Source organism: Lemur catta, chromosome 25 (assembly GCF_020740605.2).
Source record: "Lemur catta isolate mLemCat1 chromosome 25, mLemCat1.pri, whole genome shotgun sequence".
Classification (NCBI taxonomy): Eukaryota; Metazoa; Chordata; class Mammalia; order Primates; family Lemuridae; genus Lemur; species Lemur catta.
In genome coordinates this window covers 4,829,252-4,849,836 of record NC_059152.1, presented here as the reverse complement: position 1 = coordinate 4,849,836, position 20,585 = coordinate 4,829,252, and the positions used below count along the sequence as shown (strand labels likewise).

Genomic DNA, 20,585 nt, shown 5'->3' with positions numbered 1-20,585 from the left:
GATTTTACTGAAGGTATCGTAAGAAGATGGGGAACAATGACACCACCCATCCCTTAGAAACAGCACAACAATCTCCACTGTTCTTAGTTCCCTCCTGCATAGTCGTTTCCAGGGGCTCTGAATGTTTTTATCTACCTCTTGCTCCCCCCACCCCCTATAACCTTCTAATTCTTTGTCTTCTCATATTCCTGGAAACCACAAATTCCCTGCTTTCTCTGTGATGCAGAATAATCCAACTTTGCCACAGCTCTCGCATCAAATGTGCATGTATTCAAATTAGCCTGGCTCTCGAGTAAGAAATAAATTTACATGGCAACTTTGTATGATGCACATACACACATACACGTATGTCCTAAAAGAACATTTAATGAAACAGTACTTATCTTTACTATGGACTCTGCAATCTCTATTTTCCAATTTTTCTTTTATTTTTTAAAAAGTTGATTGTGGCCCACAAAATTAATCTTATGACCTACTAATGGGTCATGACCCAGAGTTTGAAAAAGTCTTCCATAGAAAGCTCTCTGGCAACCACAAAACTTCAGCATGCCCCCTTGGAATCTCAATTCTCAGATTATCAAATTCTTCCTTCAGACACCTGCTGAATAAAATTATCTCCATCTTGTTAGACCTGAGGTACATACACATGGACATACAGACATGCGCATGTGTACACACACATACAATAGGACATACACCAGAATGTAACACATTAGCTGTCTCTAGGCAGTGCGATTATTGGTATGTTTTCTTCCAATGCACTTTCCAATAATCTCTAAGTTTTCTGCACTGAGCTTGTATTACTTTTATAAAGGGAAATATATAAACACTGAAAAACAGGCTCAGATCAGGTTTTGCCTCTTCTAAGAAACCTTCTCTGATTAACCCTTGCAAACAGGATTAGATCCCACTGTCTGTTTCTTCATTTGGCCCTCGTGTCTTCTCTGTAGTCCTGAATTTGTATCGTTGCCTTATGATGATCTGTTTTTATCATGTTTTCCTCCCGACTCTCAGACCCTCCTCAGTTTGTTCGGTTCATCACTGTCCTAGGCCTCTTCTCCTTTCTCTCTGCAGCAGGATTCTTAAGCTGAAATCCGCAGACGGGCTGTGAACCTTCAGGAAATGTCTGCAAACTTTAGCCTGACATGGTGACTTACATCTATAATCCCAGCACTTTGGGAGGCTGAGGCAGGAGGATCACTGGAGCCCAGGAGTTTGAGGTTACAGTGAGCTGTGATTATGCCGCTGTACTCCAGCCTGGGCAGTAGAGTGAGACCTCATCTCAAAAAAAAAAAAAAAGGACAGAAAGGAAAATGTGTGCAAAACTTCATGTTTATTCATCTTTTCTGGTAAGCAGATCCAGTTGTTTTGTGAGTACCTCCATTGTGCCAGAGAAGGTTCTCGATCTGATCCTTCATCGGCCTCTCAAAACACTTAAGAATTCCTGAACCACTGTTCTATAGAGAACGCAACCCTTTTGTTTTCCTTCTCTAGAATGCAAGTACCACGAGGGAAGGACCTTGTCTATCTTGCTCATCACCCATTTCCTAGTGCCTGGAACATAGTAGACACTCAAAAAATGTAGTGTTTTGAATGATTAGGCATTATCAGGTGGTAGAAAATGCATTTATTTTATTACTCCCATTTTCCAGAGTTGATTAAATATCATTCTGTTACTTGAGGGAGCCAGACAGTAATCAAAAGTATTCTAAGACTCTGGGAATTCAGACTGGGAATCGCAAAATTGGTCTTGGAGCAGGTTTCATTCTGGCACCCGAGTGGGCGTCTGTCTCCTTGTCCCGCAGGCTGTACTCTGTGGTCAGCCGGCCCCTTTCTGACTCAGAATTACACTGTTCTCGGTTGGCTCAAGTCTGCAGGGTCAGGGCAGTATAAAAGCCCAGGTCTCCTGACTCTTGGAGTAGAGACTGTGGCAGCACTCCTGAGTTTGACTTTCCCTGTGGCTTCACTTTATATGGTTCATTTTGTTTTTGAAGGTAGTTTGTTCCATAGAAACCAGACAGGGTGTTGTTTAAATAGTAGGCTGATGTCTCAATGTAACATATTGGGCCACTGAGCTCTACAAGAGTGTGAATCACAAACCCGCCTCTGTACATTTCTGATATAGTGTGAATGTTCTGGATGTAAGAAAATCCTGTTAAGAATGATCAGGTTATCTCATTTTGCCATCAATCGTATTCTGAAATGTTAAGTTGGTAGAATAACTGCTGTTCCTGGCTAAATAGAGTCTCTCAACGACAGCAAAATATTTTTAAAATCAGGTACTGCCGTCTCTAATCCAAATTGTATTTGGTTTCTTTTCCTCAGACTATATATACGACTGGGACGGTGTGTTTAAAGTTCAGCTTTGTGTGCGGTATTCCTGTGATAATTTCAGCACGTAAAATAAGATGTTTACAAAAGCCAACCTGAGACCGATACTATACAGCAGTTTAGCAGCAAATTCCTACTCTGGGTATTTAACAATAATTGGGATCTTTCTATTGGCTTTACATATACTCAGATTAGTAGTAAAATCTAAGTACCGTCCCATTTGGCAAACTCTTACACTTCAAGCAGTCACAAATTTGCTTCTGATTGTGCTTTTCATTCGCACCTAGCTCAGATTTTTGCCTGATGCTTTTTTAAATCCTCTAATTTACATACTGTGGTAAATTTAAAATGAGAACAGATGAATGCTGCTAAACTTTTCTATTTCACTGATGAATATGGTATTTTGCTTTAACTATCTAGCTGTTATATATTCAATGACCTTTAAAACATGAAATAGATACTTCTTTTCATATATACTGTGCAAGATGGATTATTAGTATTGTCTTCCTTTCAAAACGATGAATCTGACACACAGATTCAAGCGAAGCATCTGGGAACTCATTTCCATGGGACTAAATAAAATTCAGAGTTGCCTGTTCGCAGGGCTCACACCTGGTCAGCTGGGCAGAGGGGCCTCGCTCATGTTTGGTTATCTTGGCACCATGGGAGGTGATGCACCTACTCCAAATGCATTTCTGCTTATCCTGTAGGCCCAGTGCACCGCTGTCTACATTACTGTACCCACTGGGGGAGGGGGGTAAAACAAGCATGAGTATGAAAAGAGGTAGTATTTTTTGAGTGCCTAATATATGGATTTTGGCTCCAGCTAAGTATAGTATGGAATCTCCTTTATTGTTATTATTAATAATAATCATGTTCTCCAAAGGAGCAAAGTGAGACTTGGAGAAGTTACATTATTCAACAACTTGAGATATCTAAAGCCCATGTTCTTTCTATAGCCCACACCATCTTCCTGGTTACACACCTGTGTTCCCAACTTGACTATGAGCAGCCAAAGAGAAGAATCTTTTCATTTGTCCCTACGTCTTGCACAGTGAACAACATAGCACTTCACATTGGGCAGGCCATTCATCTAGTTAAAATCTCAGTAAACATGCCAAATGTGCCATCCACCGTGCTAGGTGTCTGGGGTGGTCCGAGAAAAGTTCTTAGATGAGGTGGAAATAAAATGCTTGATAAAATGAATAGAATCCACCATCACGTAACTTGCTAACTGTTCCCTTTGGTTTCAATAACAAAATCAAGATTAATTTTAAAATTACATACGCTACTTAGGATAAAAATGCCATAATTCATAAGACAAGCAAAATCTAGGGCACATTTTAAGAGACAAGGACAACAGTTTTAAAAGGAGGGAATCTATTTCAGAATGAAGGAAAGAAAAGTTCTAAAAGGTTTAACAAAAAAATTCCCAGGGAATCTTGAGGTTTTATTTCACCCTAACATGAAAAAGTGGGCCAGTTGCTAAACTTAATTGCTTTACTTCCCTCTATCTCAATCACACGCGATGGTACTAAGAGACTGGAGGCTCTGAAATTTAATAAATGACCCTAATTCAAAATGTCTTACTCCAAATCCAGCTTGATAGAAAGCCAAGCTGTCGTCACTGTATCTCACTTTAGGCAAACCCAATATATTAAACCCATATTTACAAAATGGATTAGTTAAGTGGTCCTTCTTCACTTAGCAACATAATTTCATGTATTAAGGTCCCCTTGTAATGTGTGTAAATGCGATTCAGTTTATTAGAACCCTCTCTGTGTGCCACATTTCATGTGCAAAGTACACTTGATAATGTTGCCCAACACACCAGCAGTTTCTCTTTTGTCCCAGTAGTTGGTTGGGCACTGCCCTGGTCCCTGTACAAACAAATGGGTCAGAATGGTCTCTACACTCAAGGGAGGCATGTTCCAGGAGCTAGGGCTGGTGGTGTGGGGTGGTCGCTGTGCTAGGGGGCCGAGCGATCTCAGAGCATGGGTTCCCTTCATCTTTATTTATTTATTGATTGATTGATTGATTGATTGACAGAGTCTCCCTCTGTCGCCCGGGCTAGAGTGCAGCGGCATCAGCCTAGCTCACAGCAACCTCAAACTCCTGAGCTCAAGCAATCCTCCTGCCTCAGCCTCCCAGGTAGCTGGGACTACAGGCATGCACCACCATGCCTGGCTAATTTTTTCTATATATATTTTAGCTGTCCATAAAATTTCTTTCTATTTTTAGGAGAGACGGGGTCCTGCTCTTGCTCAGGCTGGTCTCAAACTCCTGAGCTCAAACAATCTGCCCGCCTTGGCCTCCCAGAGTGCTAGGATGATAGGCGTGAGCCACCGCGCCTGGCCTAGTCTTCATCATTCTATTAATACTTTTCTGTGTCTTCCAACTCCCCGTTCACTGATTGAATCAGAAGCGTGCAGAATTTACCTCGGTACAAAGCCCTGCTCCTCAGCTTCCTCTCTTTGGTGTGGTTCACCGAAAGCAAAGCCTGACATAATCAGATCTTGAGAAGAGTCATCAGGTTCTGTTCTCATCCTTGATCCTGCCCTGGCCACCGGGGAAACTCATTTATTTACCCCTGTGGCTGGCCAGGGTCATGCAGATGACCCGACGTCACTGGGCTGTTCAGGTTATTGAAAGCTAAAAGACATGGGATACTTAAGGGGATTAGTTTAATGAAGCTGTACAAATATAGTCACATGACAAATTTGGGGATATAGTGATAGAGCAAATAGTATTTTTTTTAAAATGGATGCCTCCAAATGTAATGAGAAACCAGTATGAGAGAATCTGTTTAGCAAAAACGTGGTAAGAGAAAGTGGTATTAGCTGTGCCTATAGTTATTTTCATATGAATACATAAGGCAAACGAGTCTCTTAGCTTTTATTTTTATACCAATATGCCTAGGTCAAAGTGGATCATCCCTAGCATGAAAAGGGCAGGGGGATAATTTGCTTGCTTTTGGTGGTGGTTAGGTTTCTGTTTCTCTTTCTTTAGAGGCAATCTTCCATCCTTGTCTCTTCTTTCGTATTGTGCTTTTCCTGGACCTTGTATTCTGGTCATATTTAACTTTCTATTGTAGAATTGGTCCGGAAGAGCTAGAGTTCGGCTTGAAAATCTTTTGGTAGATGTTATATCTTTAATAAATGTTAAATGCACTCATCACACTGTCTTTTAAAGAACATTTGTTTTGTAAGGGTCTTTGTGCATTCATCTGAGAAAAAAGCAACCAAATCTGTTTTATTCAAATTCCAAATTCGAGGGGAGCAGATTGTCACAGAATATACAGCGACGAACTTCCAAAAAGGAAAATGGGTGGAAGAATCATAGGTATTTATCATACATGCTAGAAACATTAATGCTTTGCGAGTAATAAATGGATCTTCTATTCTCTTTTGATCAGATGCATCCTACTTTGTTAAAACGTATTGATTATTTTATAATTTTTCTTCGTGGAAAAAAATCTTATAAATATTCATATTCAGAATACCATGTGTCTATTCTGTTGATCCTGAAGCCATAAAAGAAATTTTATTTCACTGTTCATATGAACAGTGAAAATTATCACAAAACCAAAAATAATTCATTGAAGTGTCCACATTGTTTAATCATTGGTTTTTAGATCCAAAGCATAGTTCTTGCTTTTATATTGATCATTCAGAACTGATCATTTTAAATGACTATAGGAGTCCTGTAGAAGATATACAGGAAGAATCCATCCTTTAAGAAAACATACATTGCTTTGCTTGGCCTCTCAGTTTCCATATTTGTAATGGCTCCCACTATTAACTGGCATCATGCATTGAGAATTAGTTTTTCAAATGCAGTGCATTTATTTCTGAACTCTCTGCTGGTAACAGTCCTTGTGCAAATGTGACATTTGTATGGTGATGGTTGATGTCAAAGTATACTATCTAAATCCAATTTGTCATTAGTTTATAAAGCTTTTGTCCTTAACACATTGATTTAAGTCACTCAAAATGGGCTCTTAAAAGAGAGATCGTTTCTGTGTTTACATAATTGCAACCTCAAGTATGCTGTACGAATTTCACTTGGCACTCTCCAACCCCTCTGCTAAGTGGTTGTCAAGGGTGGTTATTACCGTTTGTGATATGAGTAAACCAAGAGACAGGGATTTTCTTGACTTACACCGTGAGACAGCATTGCTGCTAGTCTGTTGTTATGTGTTCTCTTCTTTTTTCTAAACATATGAAAAAATGTGGCCGCAATACCCAAGGTTCTCTCTGTCAGAAACATAATCATCAAATGTCCTGGTATGGCTAGAGACCCTGCAGGAAACTTCAGGACCCATCCAGGAATGAAGGCTCAGGAGGCACAAGACAAAGTTTTCTCTGATCTTGACTTTTGTCTGGGTCAGAGCAAGTTACTAATTTTAGGAGCATTTTTATGAAGATGTCTGACTATTCAGCACACATGATCTTGAGATCTTTGCTGTAAGAGGCACTTGGCTATAAGTACCTTCAGCCTCCCTGGCCCAGGACCATGGCCTGCTCTCATTTTGTACTTCAAGGCTTCTTGGTTCCTGGGTTTTTTCTTGATTCCCTAGTTTCCATGGTTTGATGGCATTGAACACTGTGTTAAACCTCTTGCTACCATGTAAAAATTCCCTGACACCCCTAACAATAACAATTATTGCATGACATACAATTATATATCATATAATATATAATTATGACATAATTATATATCATACAATAAATATATAATAGTATAATTATTACCATTATTATAGCACAGCTAACTTTAGAGAGTGCTTACTGTGTATCAGACACTATTCTAAGCACTTAGCTTTTAAAACCATTTAATTCTTATAACAACCCTATGAGGCGAGCACACCAGCATTATCCCCATATTACCAATGAGGAAATTGAGGCACAGTGAGGTTAAGTAATTGGCTCAAGGTCACCCAGCTGCTACATGACAGACACTGAACTTGAACCCAAGTCTATGAAGAAGATGCTGATGTGAAGAATCGGAATATTTCAGCTTCCATGGTAGTCAATTTCTTTTTTTGAAAGCTCCTCCTGTAGTTCCGATCAGATGTGGCCTTGTTAGATATTCCCATTCTCTGTACTCTCCGAGCTTCAGTCCCACCACTAAACCACTGCCGTTGTCCTACCTATAAGGAGCATCTGATCAGTTTCTGATTTGAGTCCCGACATATGAGCCTTAAGCTGTCACATACATACCTTAAGCATGAGCATTCCCTACATGTGAAATTGTTATGTTCTGATAGATGGAGTAAAATGTGGTGGAGGTAGTAAAATATTAACAGTTCAAATATGTTTATGTTACCTTAAATGTGAGGCGGATCAATGGAGAATGAGAGGAAAAAGAAGAGAAGCAATAATTTGAAATAAAAGAATGTCAGAAATGGCAATTCAGTAAAATCTTTTCCTCCCATAATGAATAAAGTAATCCTTAGTTGCTGACAATGCACTGTGACATTATACTAGCTGCTCTACTACAGTGCTCCAAGGTTGACTGCAGCTTGCAATGGAGGAAACTGAGGCTCAGGGGAAGGAAATGGGACCACAGCTGTGCAGTCCGTAAGAGGTGAAGCTAAAATTTAAACAGGTTTGCCTGACTCCAAAGCTCGTGCTCTCGCTGCAACACCATACTATCTTTCTGCCTCTGAAGAGAAGTGGCTATCGTAGGGCTTGTCAGGGCACAATCAGATGTTGCCAGGAACAAGTCAATGCACTATTAGAGGAGCATCACAGAAAGGCTTGGGGGAAGCCAGGCACGGTGGCTTGTGCCTGTAATCCCAGCTACTCGGGAGGCCGAGGTGGGAGGATCACTTGAGGCCAAGAGTTTGAGACCAGCCTGGGCAACATAGCAACACCTTATCTCTAAAACATAAAATAAAATAATAGAAAAGAAAGGCTAAGTGGGAAAAATAATTGTACATAAATGGAAAGAAAACATACAAGCTTTTGAAAGAGTGGGAATGGAAGGGGATAGTAAAATATTTAGGAAGCTAATAAGTTTCTAATGAATTTGCACGTGCTTTTGAGTATGCTAGTGCTTTTCATGTATTACCACTCAATGGTGATACCAAACCGTTTAGAAAAACTTTGTACTACCAAACTGTCGCATGAGGGTTTATTGTATATATGTCTTATTTTGTTTATTCTTTTTCAAGGCTTTACTTGCCTTTCTTCTTTCTGTTACCATGGCAATATTAATGTTATTGATCTGGGTAGAACATGTTGTTACTTTCCAGTGTAGCATAAATTAGATTTATAAAGAATCTATTTAGTAGAGCAATTTATTAGGTGTTAGTAATGCTCATACATTTTATTATTATTATTTTTTGGTCACTCAATATAGAGGTCTCTACTTAAAGTAATTAATAAAGAGGCATAATTTTTTTTTTTGACGAGGTGGATGTTTTCTTATTTTGAACACAAAGTATGTATAGCGAGCACTTTGATCTAGGAGGATAGACGGAAGGATTCCAGTGGTGTGTTTGTCTGTTTTCTCGGATGCAACCTGCAAGAATGGAATTGGTGCCAGCCAGGAATGGTCACTCGGAGGGCACCTCACTGGCAAAGCGATTGATCACCAGCTCAACGGTGTAAAAACTGGACATTTCCTGTTCTCAGAACGTTGAAATGGGTCGGTCCTGAAGGACATGCAGCTGGACGTTTTAACATGTATGAAGGTGATTCAGGAGATGAAAAGCCCGGTTTGTAATCTGCGAGAGCTAAGGATGCTGCAGCTCCAGGCGACTGGGGTGAAGTGTGAATCAATGAGGCATGTTTATTATTAAGAAAGGCAAAGATGCTGGAGGTGGGTGGGCACGCACTTAACTTTTTTTCCAGTAATGTTATGGTCACACAAATAAGTCCCCCAACTCCCAGTGTCCCTGGATACTTTTTCTCCTCCTTCCCATTTGTGTGCGCCCCCGCGCAGCGTGTTGGGCGGGCTCCGTTCCTCGGATGGGCGAAGTCCACAGCCCCTTAGCCTGCGCCGCCCAGCACACCTGAAGGGAACTGCTATTCCCAGCAAGGCACCGACTGTTGCATTTTATTGCTTAATTATTATACCTATTTAATGCTACTTAGAACATTGTCAGCTGTTGAGAAAAGGTAATTATCACTAGTCAAATGAAAAACACTTTTTTGGCTGCTTCCCGGATACACATTTTACTGGTACCTTGATACATAATGAAGCCTGATAGCAAAACTTTTGCTTGTCTCTTCTTCAAGCCACAGCTGTTTCCCTGCTAAATTCATCCCATCTGTCTTCCCTTCCGTAAAGCTGTAGGCAGTATAGCATAAGTACAGAAGCAGTTCAGTGCTATTTTGGATAAACATAGCTGAAATTTGAATCTTTGCCATTTGCGATGCACACATTTTGTTTTACTGCTGTAAAGAGAGCTGTCAAAATACAACTACATGGATAATTTACTAAAATACAGTCAAATATAAGGTTGATCAAAGAGAAAGTACATTGGGTCAGTCTGACTATTCTAGTATGTGCTCTGAAAGATGTCTCTGACCTCAGGGTCCCCATGAGTTCTGTTTGGGGAGAGTGGCATCTGAAGTCTTTGTGTTAATCCTGTAGCATGGTTTTCAAGAGTTAGCAGTTCCTTGTAACTGTCTGTGGCATGACTTGCAGAGTCTTTAAGAGGCTTTAGAAGTCCACCTTCTTAATCTCCAAAAAAAATTGCATTAATGGGCAGCGTTTTGTCTTTTTTGGCACAGCCAGAGTTGAGCTACGTTACCATTTTGCTGAGTTTTGCAATTTATCGCATTGAACCTTTGTTACCAATGCCACAGTTTGTTTCACTTTCATCCCCTTGTTTATTTCTGGACTATTGGGGCATCAAAATGTACCACGGTACTTTTTTTAAAATCAATAATACATAAGGCTTTAGAATCAATGAAGATGTTTTCTTGACTGAATTTCTCTTCTGAATTGTAAGACCACTCACTCCCACCTGGACCACTCCCCTCACCCAGGTATTTACTGCTTTCTTTTTCCACGTGCAAGGTCTTTTCTAGGTCCAAATAGGTGGTGACCTCTTTGAGGGGAGGGGCCAATATCTAATATATTTTAGTGGCCACTGTGGCCAGAGTGCATTAAATGCACTTGGGCTTCTGTTTAAACAAAGGTGACTGAAACACACCATCTTTGGGATAAGGTCTTATCCCATTAATGATTCCTTAGTCTAAGGCTTAGCTTTACCTTCCCTCCTCTCCACCACTTCTCAGCCAGGCATCAGTGAGCAAAGAGGGAACGAAGAGGATGGTAGGAGGGCTTTGAAGGCCAGGCAAGGAGTGGGGCCCACCACCCACTGTCTGCCCTTCTCCGCTTGCCAGAACTCAGCCACATGGCTCCACCCACTGCACAGGGCTGGGATGCATGATCTAGAAGAGGAGAAGCCTGCAAAGTGATGAGCTGCAGCATTCTCTGCCCCGTCACCTCTGCCTCCAGAAACAACCCTCAGTAAACAAACGATAGCAAAAGACAACTCAGGCACATAGAGGCGCAACCGAAGGCATTAGTGAGGCTAGTGGCCAGTGAGATTTCTCTCCTAACACTTCATAGATGCGTCTCTGCAAAATCACCACAAATGTGGATCCTCAGCAACTACACAACCTCCTTGGAGTGAAATCTTGTCTACCTTGTTCTCCACTGTATCCCAATATCCAGTAGAGAAGTAGGTGCTCAGAAAATATTTGTTGAACACATGAATAAGTGAATAATAGAACAAATGAATATTGTATTTACTTCACATGCCTTAAAATTCCTGCCTTTTGGTCAGCTAGAAAACACCAGCGTCCATGTGTGTATTGCATATAAACAGCTTTAGCAAAATCATACAGTGCTACTGGGTCCCCAGCTGCTGCCAATGAAATTATTCTCCTAGAAAGTCCCCAAGGCCTTTTCTGCACCAAGGCATTGCCCTCTCTCATCTAGTTTTCTTTTAGCAAAAAAAAAAAAAAATTCCAGCCTCTTTGTGTTTTTTTGTTTTTATTTTTGAGACAGGGTCTTGCTCTGTCACCCAGGCTTGGTGCAGTGGCACCATCATAACTCACTGGAAAATCAAACTCCTGGGCTCAAGCAATTTTCCTGCCTCAGCCTCCTGAGTAGTTGGGACTACAGGTGTGCGCCACCATGCCTGGCTAATTTTTTAAAGTTTTTTGTAGAGACGTGGTCTCTATGTTGCCCAGGCTGGTCTCAAACTCCTGGGCTCAAGCAATCCTCCTGCCTCGGCCTCCCAAAGTGCTGGGATTACAGGCGGGAGCCACTGTGCCTGGCTGGCTCAGGCTACTTGGAAAGCAAAAGTATATATCTGCCACAAATGCCACCAACTGTATTTCAGCCAAAGGTGGACGTGGCAGCTTCTGTCAGTGGTTCTTTGAAAGGCATCTATGTAAAAAAGATAAACAAATCTTTACATTTCCCCTGTGATGCTATCGGATCTAGTAGATGCTTTAGAAGCATGGTCAAGTCCACTGATGCTGCCATTAAAATTTATTCGTTCATTCAACACATGAATGTGTCAGACCCTGCGCTGGATGCTGTGGGTACCGGCAAGTCCAGCCCCTTGCTCTGAAGGAGGAACGTTTTAGTGCAGGAGGCGGATGGTCAGGATGCACTGTGATAAGAGCTGTAATGTGGAACACAGAAGAAGGAACAAGCCAGTAGGAGGAGACCAAAAAAAGCTCTGTAGAAGAATGACACTTGACTCCTAAGGAGATAAGAGTGTATGCAGAATAGAATAAGGCATTTTCTCTTATAATATTGTTTGGATGGTACATTTTAGAAAACCATTTTAGACTTAAGACCCAAGATGAGAAGAAGCACATGACTTCTGGCCGACAGTTCTCATAATATATCCCTAATATCACGGTGTGGTTCTGTGCCTTGTTGGACCTCTGACTGCCCAGCCAGCCAGCCCGGAGTGGCCCTGTGGCTGTCCAGCTTCCAGACCATCCTGACTCAAGCCACTCCTCATAATGCCTGTACAGCATAAGCCGATCACAGTGTGGGTCTGTAGGCAGATTTCTTTTTATCTTGGGAGGGAAAAATGATGTACATTATAAAAAAAGTTATCTATGGTAATGTTACTCTTTAAATTCACCATTTGATTAGTTTTTCAATAATTCACTGACACCTTCTCCCCGTCTTTATGCTACGTCTAGAGCCCCTGCCTTTGACTCTATTTGCGTGGGAAGTACTCTGACCGTCCTGCCGGATGGGTGCATGCCCACCTAGGCTACTTAGGTAATGGTTGCCTGGAAATACCTGCACAAGTAATTGACGTGGGCACTCAGTGTCCCTGCGACCCTTTATCCGAGCCTTGTGTAGAAAGTTAGGTTGCCGTGGTCAGGTCCTCTTGGCCCAAAATTATTAACATGTTGGTGTTATAGAGGGTTGGTATTTATAGAGGGGAACAAGAGTGGCTACCAAGAGCAAATATGAGTCCAGGCATGGTGGCTCACGCCTGTAATCCTAGCACTCTGGGAGGATGGGGTGGGAGGATCGCTTGAGTCTGGGAGTTTGAGACCAGCCTGAGCAAGAGCAAGACCCCGTCTCTACTGAAAATAGAAAAATTAGTCGGGCGTGGTGGTGTGTGCCTGTTGTCCCAGCTACTCGGGAGGCTGAGGCAGGAGGATCACTTGAGACCAGGAGTTTGAGGTTGCAATGAGCACAGCACTGTGTTCTAGCCCAGGCAACAGAGTGAGACTGTCTCAAAAAAAAAAAAAAAAAAATTATGGGTGTTGTACACTTAGGCTTTTCAGTTATGCTAATTGCTTACAGGGAGCTTACACACTTGTTCCAGTCCCCTGGGGTGGGCTAGTTGCTCCGTTGTGAACTTTAACCTTTGCATCTGCCTCTGTTTATGTTCGTGGGAGGTCACGACTTAGAGACTCTGTCTAGTAGTCAAGCAAATGATTCCAAGTGCTTGGTGGACTAAACTAGCTAGCATTTGATTTGAAAGGGGCAAAGACCAATTAATAGCTGTCTGAGACTATAGTTAATATTTCATTGTGCAAGTCTGGCTGCTACCACTTCAGTTAACTGGGGTTCCAAGGAATTACTAAAAAAATCAAATTAATACACATCATTAAATGTATTAATATTTACACACATTGAACTATTTCGAACCAGTAATGCTGGAATAAAGACAAAATAATACTGTGTATTTACATAACACCATAACACCTTTCATTAGAAAAATCTCAAGCCTTCGCAAACTAACTAAGCTGCACAACACCCTGTGAGGTGTGTAGGAAGGAAGGTAGAACAATAAACAAGAAGTTGACGAAGGCAGAAAGGCAGTGTGCTTGCACAGGGGGAGCAAGACTCCTGCTGGATGACCCCTTGGCGTTCGAGTTCATGTTACCCCATAGTGAGGAAACATAGACTCACAGCACCACTGTGTTGCACATGTGATTATGGACTTTAGGATTCTTCTTTATGTTGCTTCTCCTATCTGAAATCTGTATTTTACTTAGAATCGAATGGGTTGGACAAAGATACAGAGTTAAGTCCACACTGGGCTATGACAGTGACTCCGAATGTGGCCGTGTGATCCATTGTTCAACTTTTCCTAGGCCCACCAATATACAGTTTTCTTTCTCTTTCCTTAGCGAGAATTTTTTACTGAAGTGTGACAGTTTATTCTTTGGAAATGCCTAGAGATAGTGAGGTACGTGCTAGTCATTGGGAAAGACGTGGGTGAGCCCTGGTCTCTTCTGGGAGGGTCAGTGCTGGGGGGAACAAGTTGGTGCCCAGACTTGCTTCAGGGGCTGCCGGGCCCAGCACCTCCCGTGGTCGGCCCGGCCTGGCCAGTGGGCACAGAGAACCGACCAGCACTTCTGCAAGGCACCTGGGGCAGGCCTGGAGCTTGGGGCAGTAAAGTGCCAGGACAACCAGCGTGAACACAAGAACATCCACAGGCCACCGGGAGTAGTGAACTTTGCATTTAGAATTTCAAAGTAGCATATATTAACATCTTTGAATAAATTTTGAACTTGCTATTCTACTGGATTTCCAAAAAGTTGAGTTGTAGAACTTAGTACTCATTGGGTTATGCTACACAAAGGCTTTATTCACCTGATCCTTTGAGGAAAAAGAACTCTCTCTATGTGAGTCTTTGTCACAATAAAGTCTCTATTTTAGTTTAACCTTTCAGATTTTCAGATAATTTAGGTGTCACAGTTACCCATGATAGGATAGTTTTCAGACACTATAATTTAAATGTCTCTGAAATGTAATAAATAGAGCTTTGTCTGGGTTTTGGAAATAATGTTTTCTTCCCAAACAGCTGTTCAATTGTATCAACAATTTTCTCTGTCGCCAGAAGAAAGGCAGCGTTTCTTTCTTATCTATAAACCTCATCTCCCTTTTCATCCTGTTAGTGTGTCTAGTCTGCTGTGGTGGTGTTATTTTTAACACCCTGTGCGCCATGGGCAGATGACAAGCTCGACTGCAGGGGCTTCTGGAAGAGACGATGCCACTCGTTTAGCCCTAGACTGTTCTAGGTCAGACCGTCACTGCCTGTCTGGCTGGCTAACTTCGCTGCCTTTTCAATCTGAGACCACTTCGGTAAAGGCATTTAAACACCAAATGCAGTGCGAATAAGTCCTTGCCCCTGTCTTAATTGACAAAGCAAAGAACCCTTAGTGTTTCATTTTGGGGGCCCCAATTAGCACCCCAACGATGGCAATTTATGAGGCTGATGAAGATGGTGGTAACCAGCATTTGATATCGATGACACATATGATCTTCTAACAACCTTGTGAGATAGGTGGGAGAAGTATTGTTAAAATTTCATTTTGCTTTGAACAAATTCAGGCCCAGGGAAGCTAAATGTCAGAAATTCCCATGGCCAGCAGGCTGGGCCTCACTCCCTTCCCTACTTAGCGATTCTCAGATTCAATGGAGGGGAGAGTAGGTAAGAGTGTGGGTTCTGAGCCCAGATGGTTTGGATTCAAATCCAGGCTCTGCCACTTCTGTGCTGTGCGATTTGGGGCAGGCTACTTAACATGGGCCTAAACGTCCCCATCTGCAAAATTTTAACAATTGTGTTATCTACGTCCCAGGGTTCTCAAGAGGGTTGAGTGAGTTATTACACAGGCATGTTCAGAGCAGCGCCTGGCACGTAGTAAGTACTCAGCAGACACTAGCTATGGGAGTTGTGTAAAGTGCTCAGCACAGGAAATGACGTGCAACAGGAAATCAGCATTCGTATTTTGCTCCAGGAGGTGAATATTAAACAGATCCTATTCAGAGCGGACGAGGTGGCTAAGGAAAGCACACTCAAGGCTTAGGGAACATCCACTCTACCCAGACTATTAGCAAAGTTAGAATAAAACAGTCTTGCAGCTCTCATGGTACAACCCAGGACTACTCCAGCCTCTGAAATTCATGAAAGACAAATAATTTAAAATGTGTGTTACTGGGGAACTGAGTCTCACTCTCAGTGCAACAGTTAGTAAGCAGGTCTCCACTCCTGATAGGTAAGAGTGCTGCTTCATAACGATGCATTCCAGAATACTCTCTAGAAGCCTTCAAGATTTGTACCCTTAAAGTTCTGAACCCGTGGGGCACCTTGTACTTAAACAGCACTACATGCGAAGTAACACATCACACCTCCATTCACACTCTCTTGTGCTTAGAGCCTCCTGCAAAGTGCTGTTGACCATTGACTGATAATGTGATCGAAGATTTATGAATCTGGAAGCATTGGAGGGATAGCCAAGGTTTTCATTTGTTTGTTGGTCTCTTTGTTTTAAATCCTGTTCCGCGTCCCACTCTGAGCTGGACTGAAGTCAGCAGTGACATCAGGGGGCTGCAAGCTGTGGTACAGAGGGGACCACCAGCGAGAGGGACTTGGCTTGCGGAAATCAGTCCAGCTTCAATCAGCTAAGGGAGCTGCAGGGAAGGAGAAAACACGGTGATAGAGAAAAACCCACCTGAGATTACAGCATCTCTGCCTCCCTGCATCAGAAGCAAGAGGAGAGTTCACAAGAGAAGCTCAGTGGCTTTATTCCGAGAGCGTTGTCTGGTGAAGCGCATATGCGCACCACAAATCCAGATTTTAGTTCCACCCGTTTACATTTCTTCGTGTCAGCATCTGATCAGCAACCTCCAAATGTTCTAGCATCCCTTGCAAATAATTTTGATGTGGAAGCCTTCCATTGATAGTTCATTTCTTATTGAAAGACTATTCTCTTGATAAGAAATTTCTGACAATTTTAGTGATGTTACATCAGATTCCAAATAGATAATGACAGCTTTGTTGGTGTGTATTTATGTGTGTGATACATTCAAATGCATATGCTGTGTCCTGCCATCTTATAAAGAACACTGCCTTAATTTTTAACTATGCTACGGGAGCACCCAGCATCCAGGCTACATATGAGTATGTATAAACGTACATACGATGCTTGGATGATGGGACTCTATAGAATTTGGTAGCATACACAGGAATTCGGTAAGGGCAAGGATTTTGTGCTAGGAAACTTTCTTGTCAGATGCCCAGTAGCTTCAGGTAAGTTCTACCTAAGGGCAATGTGGTCTAGACAAAAAGGCACAGGATTTTAAACAGAGAAATCTGCCTTTTTGTCTTGTCTTCACTATTTTACAGCCATTGCTAGATCATGGATTTAGGAGACAGACCTGGGATTATGTTCCAGCTTTGCCGCTTACTACCTATGTGCACTTGACAAGATACTGGTAGCATCTTGTAGCCTCAGTTTCCTTGTCCATAAAAAGAAGATCATAATAGTATCAATAATACATTTTTCAAAGGGTTGATGTTAAGATTTAAAAATGGCTGGAAAAGTGCTCAGTATAATAACTGCACATAGAAAGGACTCAATACATATTGTTTATTGGTGTAGTTATTTGTATTATTGAAACTCAATTACCTCATTTGTTAGATAGAAGAAACACTCTCTACATTACAGAGCTGTGTTCCAGAGTTGAATGAGCTAATGTATGTGAAAAGCACTTCATACATGCTCTTAAGCACTCCATTAAAATATAATGATTGTATGTTCATTTACTGAGGACCTACTAAGTGCTCGTCACTTTACATATTATCTCTAGTTCTCCCAACAATCCTGTGAGGTGGGTAGTATGATTTTATATTGCATCTGAAGAAACGGGCTTACAAAAATTTACTGAGGATAATGTTCAGATTTCAACCCAGATCTGTTTTATTTTAAATTCAAATTTGCCATTCTGCATGGCCACATCTCAATGATGATAACCTTGAGAATCTTTAGTGATAGTTTGTAGACTTAGGATAGAATTGGGCTCATAGTATCTAGTTTGGACTGACATGTCATCTTCGAGTAGTATAGCATCCACTGCATGTATTTTATATTAAAATGTGTGATTTTGATGAAATGCACTTAATACGTACTCATTCACAAACTTGTGTGTGTATCTACACACAAAAGGCAGATATTTGCATCACTAAGCCCTAAGCTACGAAGGCAGATTCCCCCCAAAAAAGAACATGGCAGCAGTGTCCTAGGCAAAGGCAGTGTGGTTGATATACATGTTGCTCAAGGTGAATAATTTGAAAGGCATACTCTTTTGAATGGATAAATTCTGATTTTTTATTATAATTTCCAATGCTTTTTAAGTCACTCCTCATGTTTTTACATTTCAGTTACATGAATTTTCATTCATATTGTGGATTACAAGTAAACTGAATTCACAATGTGATGCCCCTGCCTGCATACTAATGATAACTAGCTTATTGCTCTCCAGCTAACAGTGATCTGCTCAGATTGGCATATTGGACCCTGGGCATATTCATGAAGTAACGTAACTGAGTACAATGTATGTGTGCATCTGGAACCTACTGTACTGTGGGGAGATGGTCGTGGGCCTTTCAGTTTAGCCCCTTCCTAGCTGCAAGGCTTTGCTAAAGCTTTTTTTTCTTAACCTTTAAGCCTTAGTCTCCTCATCTATTGACTTGGAATAATAGTAGCCATCTCTCAGAGTTTCTGGACAAGTAAAGGGATATTTCGGACAATGTGCACAATACTCCAAACGTGTAACTTTCCTTTCCACCCTTCTTTGTCTTTAAAAAAAAAAAAAAGTCTACTTTTGCCATAGTAGAATATTTGCTTTGCGTTTTTACTGTACCATATTTCCACACTTGGGGAAAACCAAGTCTGGTTAACCGGCACAAGGTACAAACAAATTCGCGAGGAGATCAGACACTTAGCTTTTCACCTGTGACTGAGATGAGACCACCCATGAGGCTGTCCCACCTGCAGAGTGCTGTCAGCCCAGATGTGGAGCAAATGTCCCAGCTGTCCCCAATGTGGCTGAGGCCATAATAATCCCCCCACCCCACCTTTTGGGGTTCTGCTCTTGAAGCCAGCATCCCGGCCTCACCGCTCACGTGTGTCTACCAGGTTTAATTTTTAGTCTTTCTCGTGTGTAAGAAATCCATAATGTTCACCTGTGTCTTTTTGACCGGTGGCCCGATCATTTTTCTCTTGCCCCCCCCAACCCCCAACTGCTCTAAGTGAAAATGGCCAGATTTCAGTCATCAGGGGAGTAGAAGGAATTTTTTTTTTGCAGCCTGTCTCACTGGGGGCCAGATTCCAAGGAGCCCGTGTGCTCACAGGCCAGGAGAGCCAGGATTTCAACCGTGTCAACAATCTTTGCTCATCATACCAAAAAAGCCCTGTGTTGGTGCCGACTCATTAGCATACAGCCGTGCTGTGCTTGCTAACAAAGCAGGCTCCGGTATCTGCTAGTTTCTCAGCTTGTCTGTCTTCCCTGACCGAAAAGAGGAGAAGAAATTGCTTCAGGCCAGGGTGCTGTCCCTCTCCTGTGGCAAGACAGCAGCACAAGGATTCCCAGAGAGAGAGCTCGAAGTGGTGTTAATCATCTTTTGGGAAAAGGAGACTGTCCCCCCTTTGTTTTTCTAATCCTGTTTGAAATCAACAAGCAAAAAAAAAATCATCATGTTGCCTAGTTAAAAAATGATCGAGCCCTGAGTAATTCGCAGTCAGCCGTTTAATCGTTTTGTTTTGTTCGCAGAAATAGATAGCTGTACAGGCAGGGGTGTGCAAGCTTGCTCTCCTCTCCCTCTCGGCCTGTCTCTCTATCCCTCTTTTGTTGGGGGGATGGAGGGAAGAAGAAACGTACAAGCAGATGTGCTGCTAGATCTACAGGCTTCTGCCAACCATATGGCATCTTAAGGAAAGATGGTTGGAGCGTCTGGATTAGCAAAGAGTCGGGATGGGAAGCCATGTGTCGTGTTGGTACAGGCAGTTGTTTGAGCTCTCTCTAAATGGCTTCAGGAGATTGTGTAATGGAACAAATGGTCCTGTGAGCCCGGGAACAGCCTTGCCGCTGCTGGAGAGGCAATTGGCCCTCGGGCGGGTACTGCTTCCCTTTTCCCCCCAGGATTATGTATTCTTCTTTTAATGTTCTTCAGACTCAGAGACTTGACTCAGAACTTTGCAACTTACAATTATGCTCATGGTTTCTGTCTGCATGAACTCTCTCCTCTCTCTCCCTAACCTGCTAGTGGATAATGCTGGGGTCCTCCACAGGGGGCCAGGCTCAGCACACCAACCTTCCCTGCCTCCAGACAAAGGCCTTTTTCCTTGTTCAAGAAGGTTGCCGAGCTATTTAGGGGGATGTGTCCACCCACCGTAACTCCCAGAAACCCCGGGAGATGGAAAATCTTTGATTTCTTAGTGAATCAGCTGAGAGTTTTATGTGGTCCCAGGTGTTGAGCACATGAGAGATACGTCCCTTCATTATTTTAGACCTCCTATGTGGCATAAAAAATACACACACACATACACACACACACACTAAATCCATAGCAGTGAACTATGAGGTAACACACACCATTTACCAGCAATTTAAGATCTCAGGATTCTACTCTCTACAAAATTTAAATACTATCTATAGAAGTTTAAGGCTTGAAACACTGTGATACCAGCAGCACGTTGGCAATATTTCAGCTGTGGTCAAGTTCTCAGACTATTACTGTTGTGAGAGGCTGGAGGCAGAAGAAGTGGTCAGACCTCCCAGCTAGAACAGATCTGGCAAGTTTATTCTCTTAGGAAAGCTCTTTGGACATCGCAGCTACATTTTAGGGCAAACAGATATTACGTTGTTTTAGGGCCATGGCACATGCAATGCAATATCTTTAGCTGCTAGAAAAGTTAGGTCCGCCTCCTCACTGGGAAAGATACGATCTCTGA

General features: G+C 42.1%; 1 protein-coding gene across 2 annotated transcripts in view; it reads left to right on the top strand.

Annotated features, from left to right (window-relative positions):
* The window catches only part of SDCCAG8 (SHH signaling and ciliogenesis regulator SDCCAG8), a 203,529-nt gene that overhangs the window by 152,091 nt on the left and 30,853 nt on the right, over positions 1-20,585 (top strand). The gene's annotated exons all lie outside the window — the stretch shown is intronic.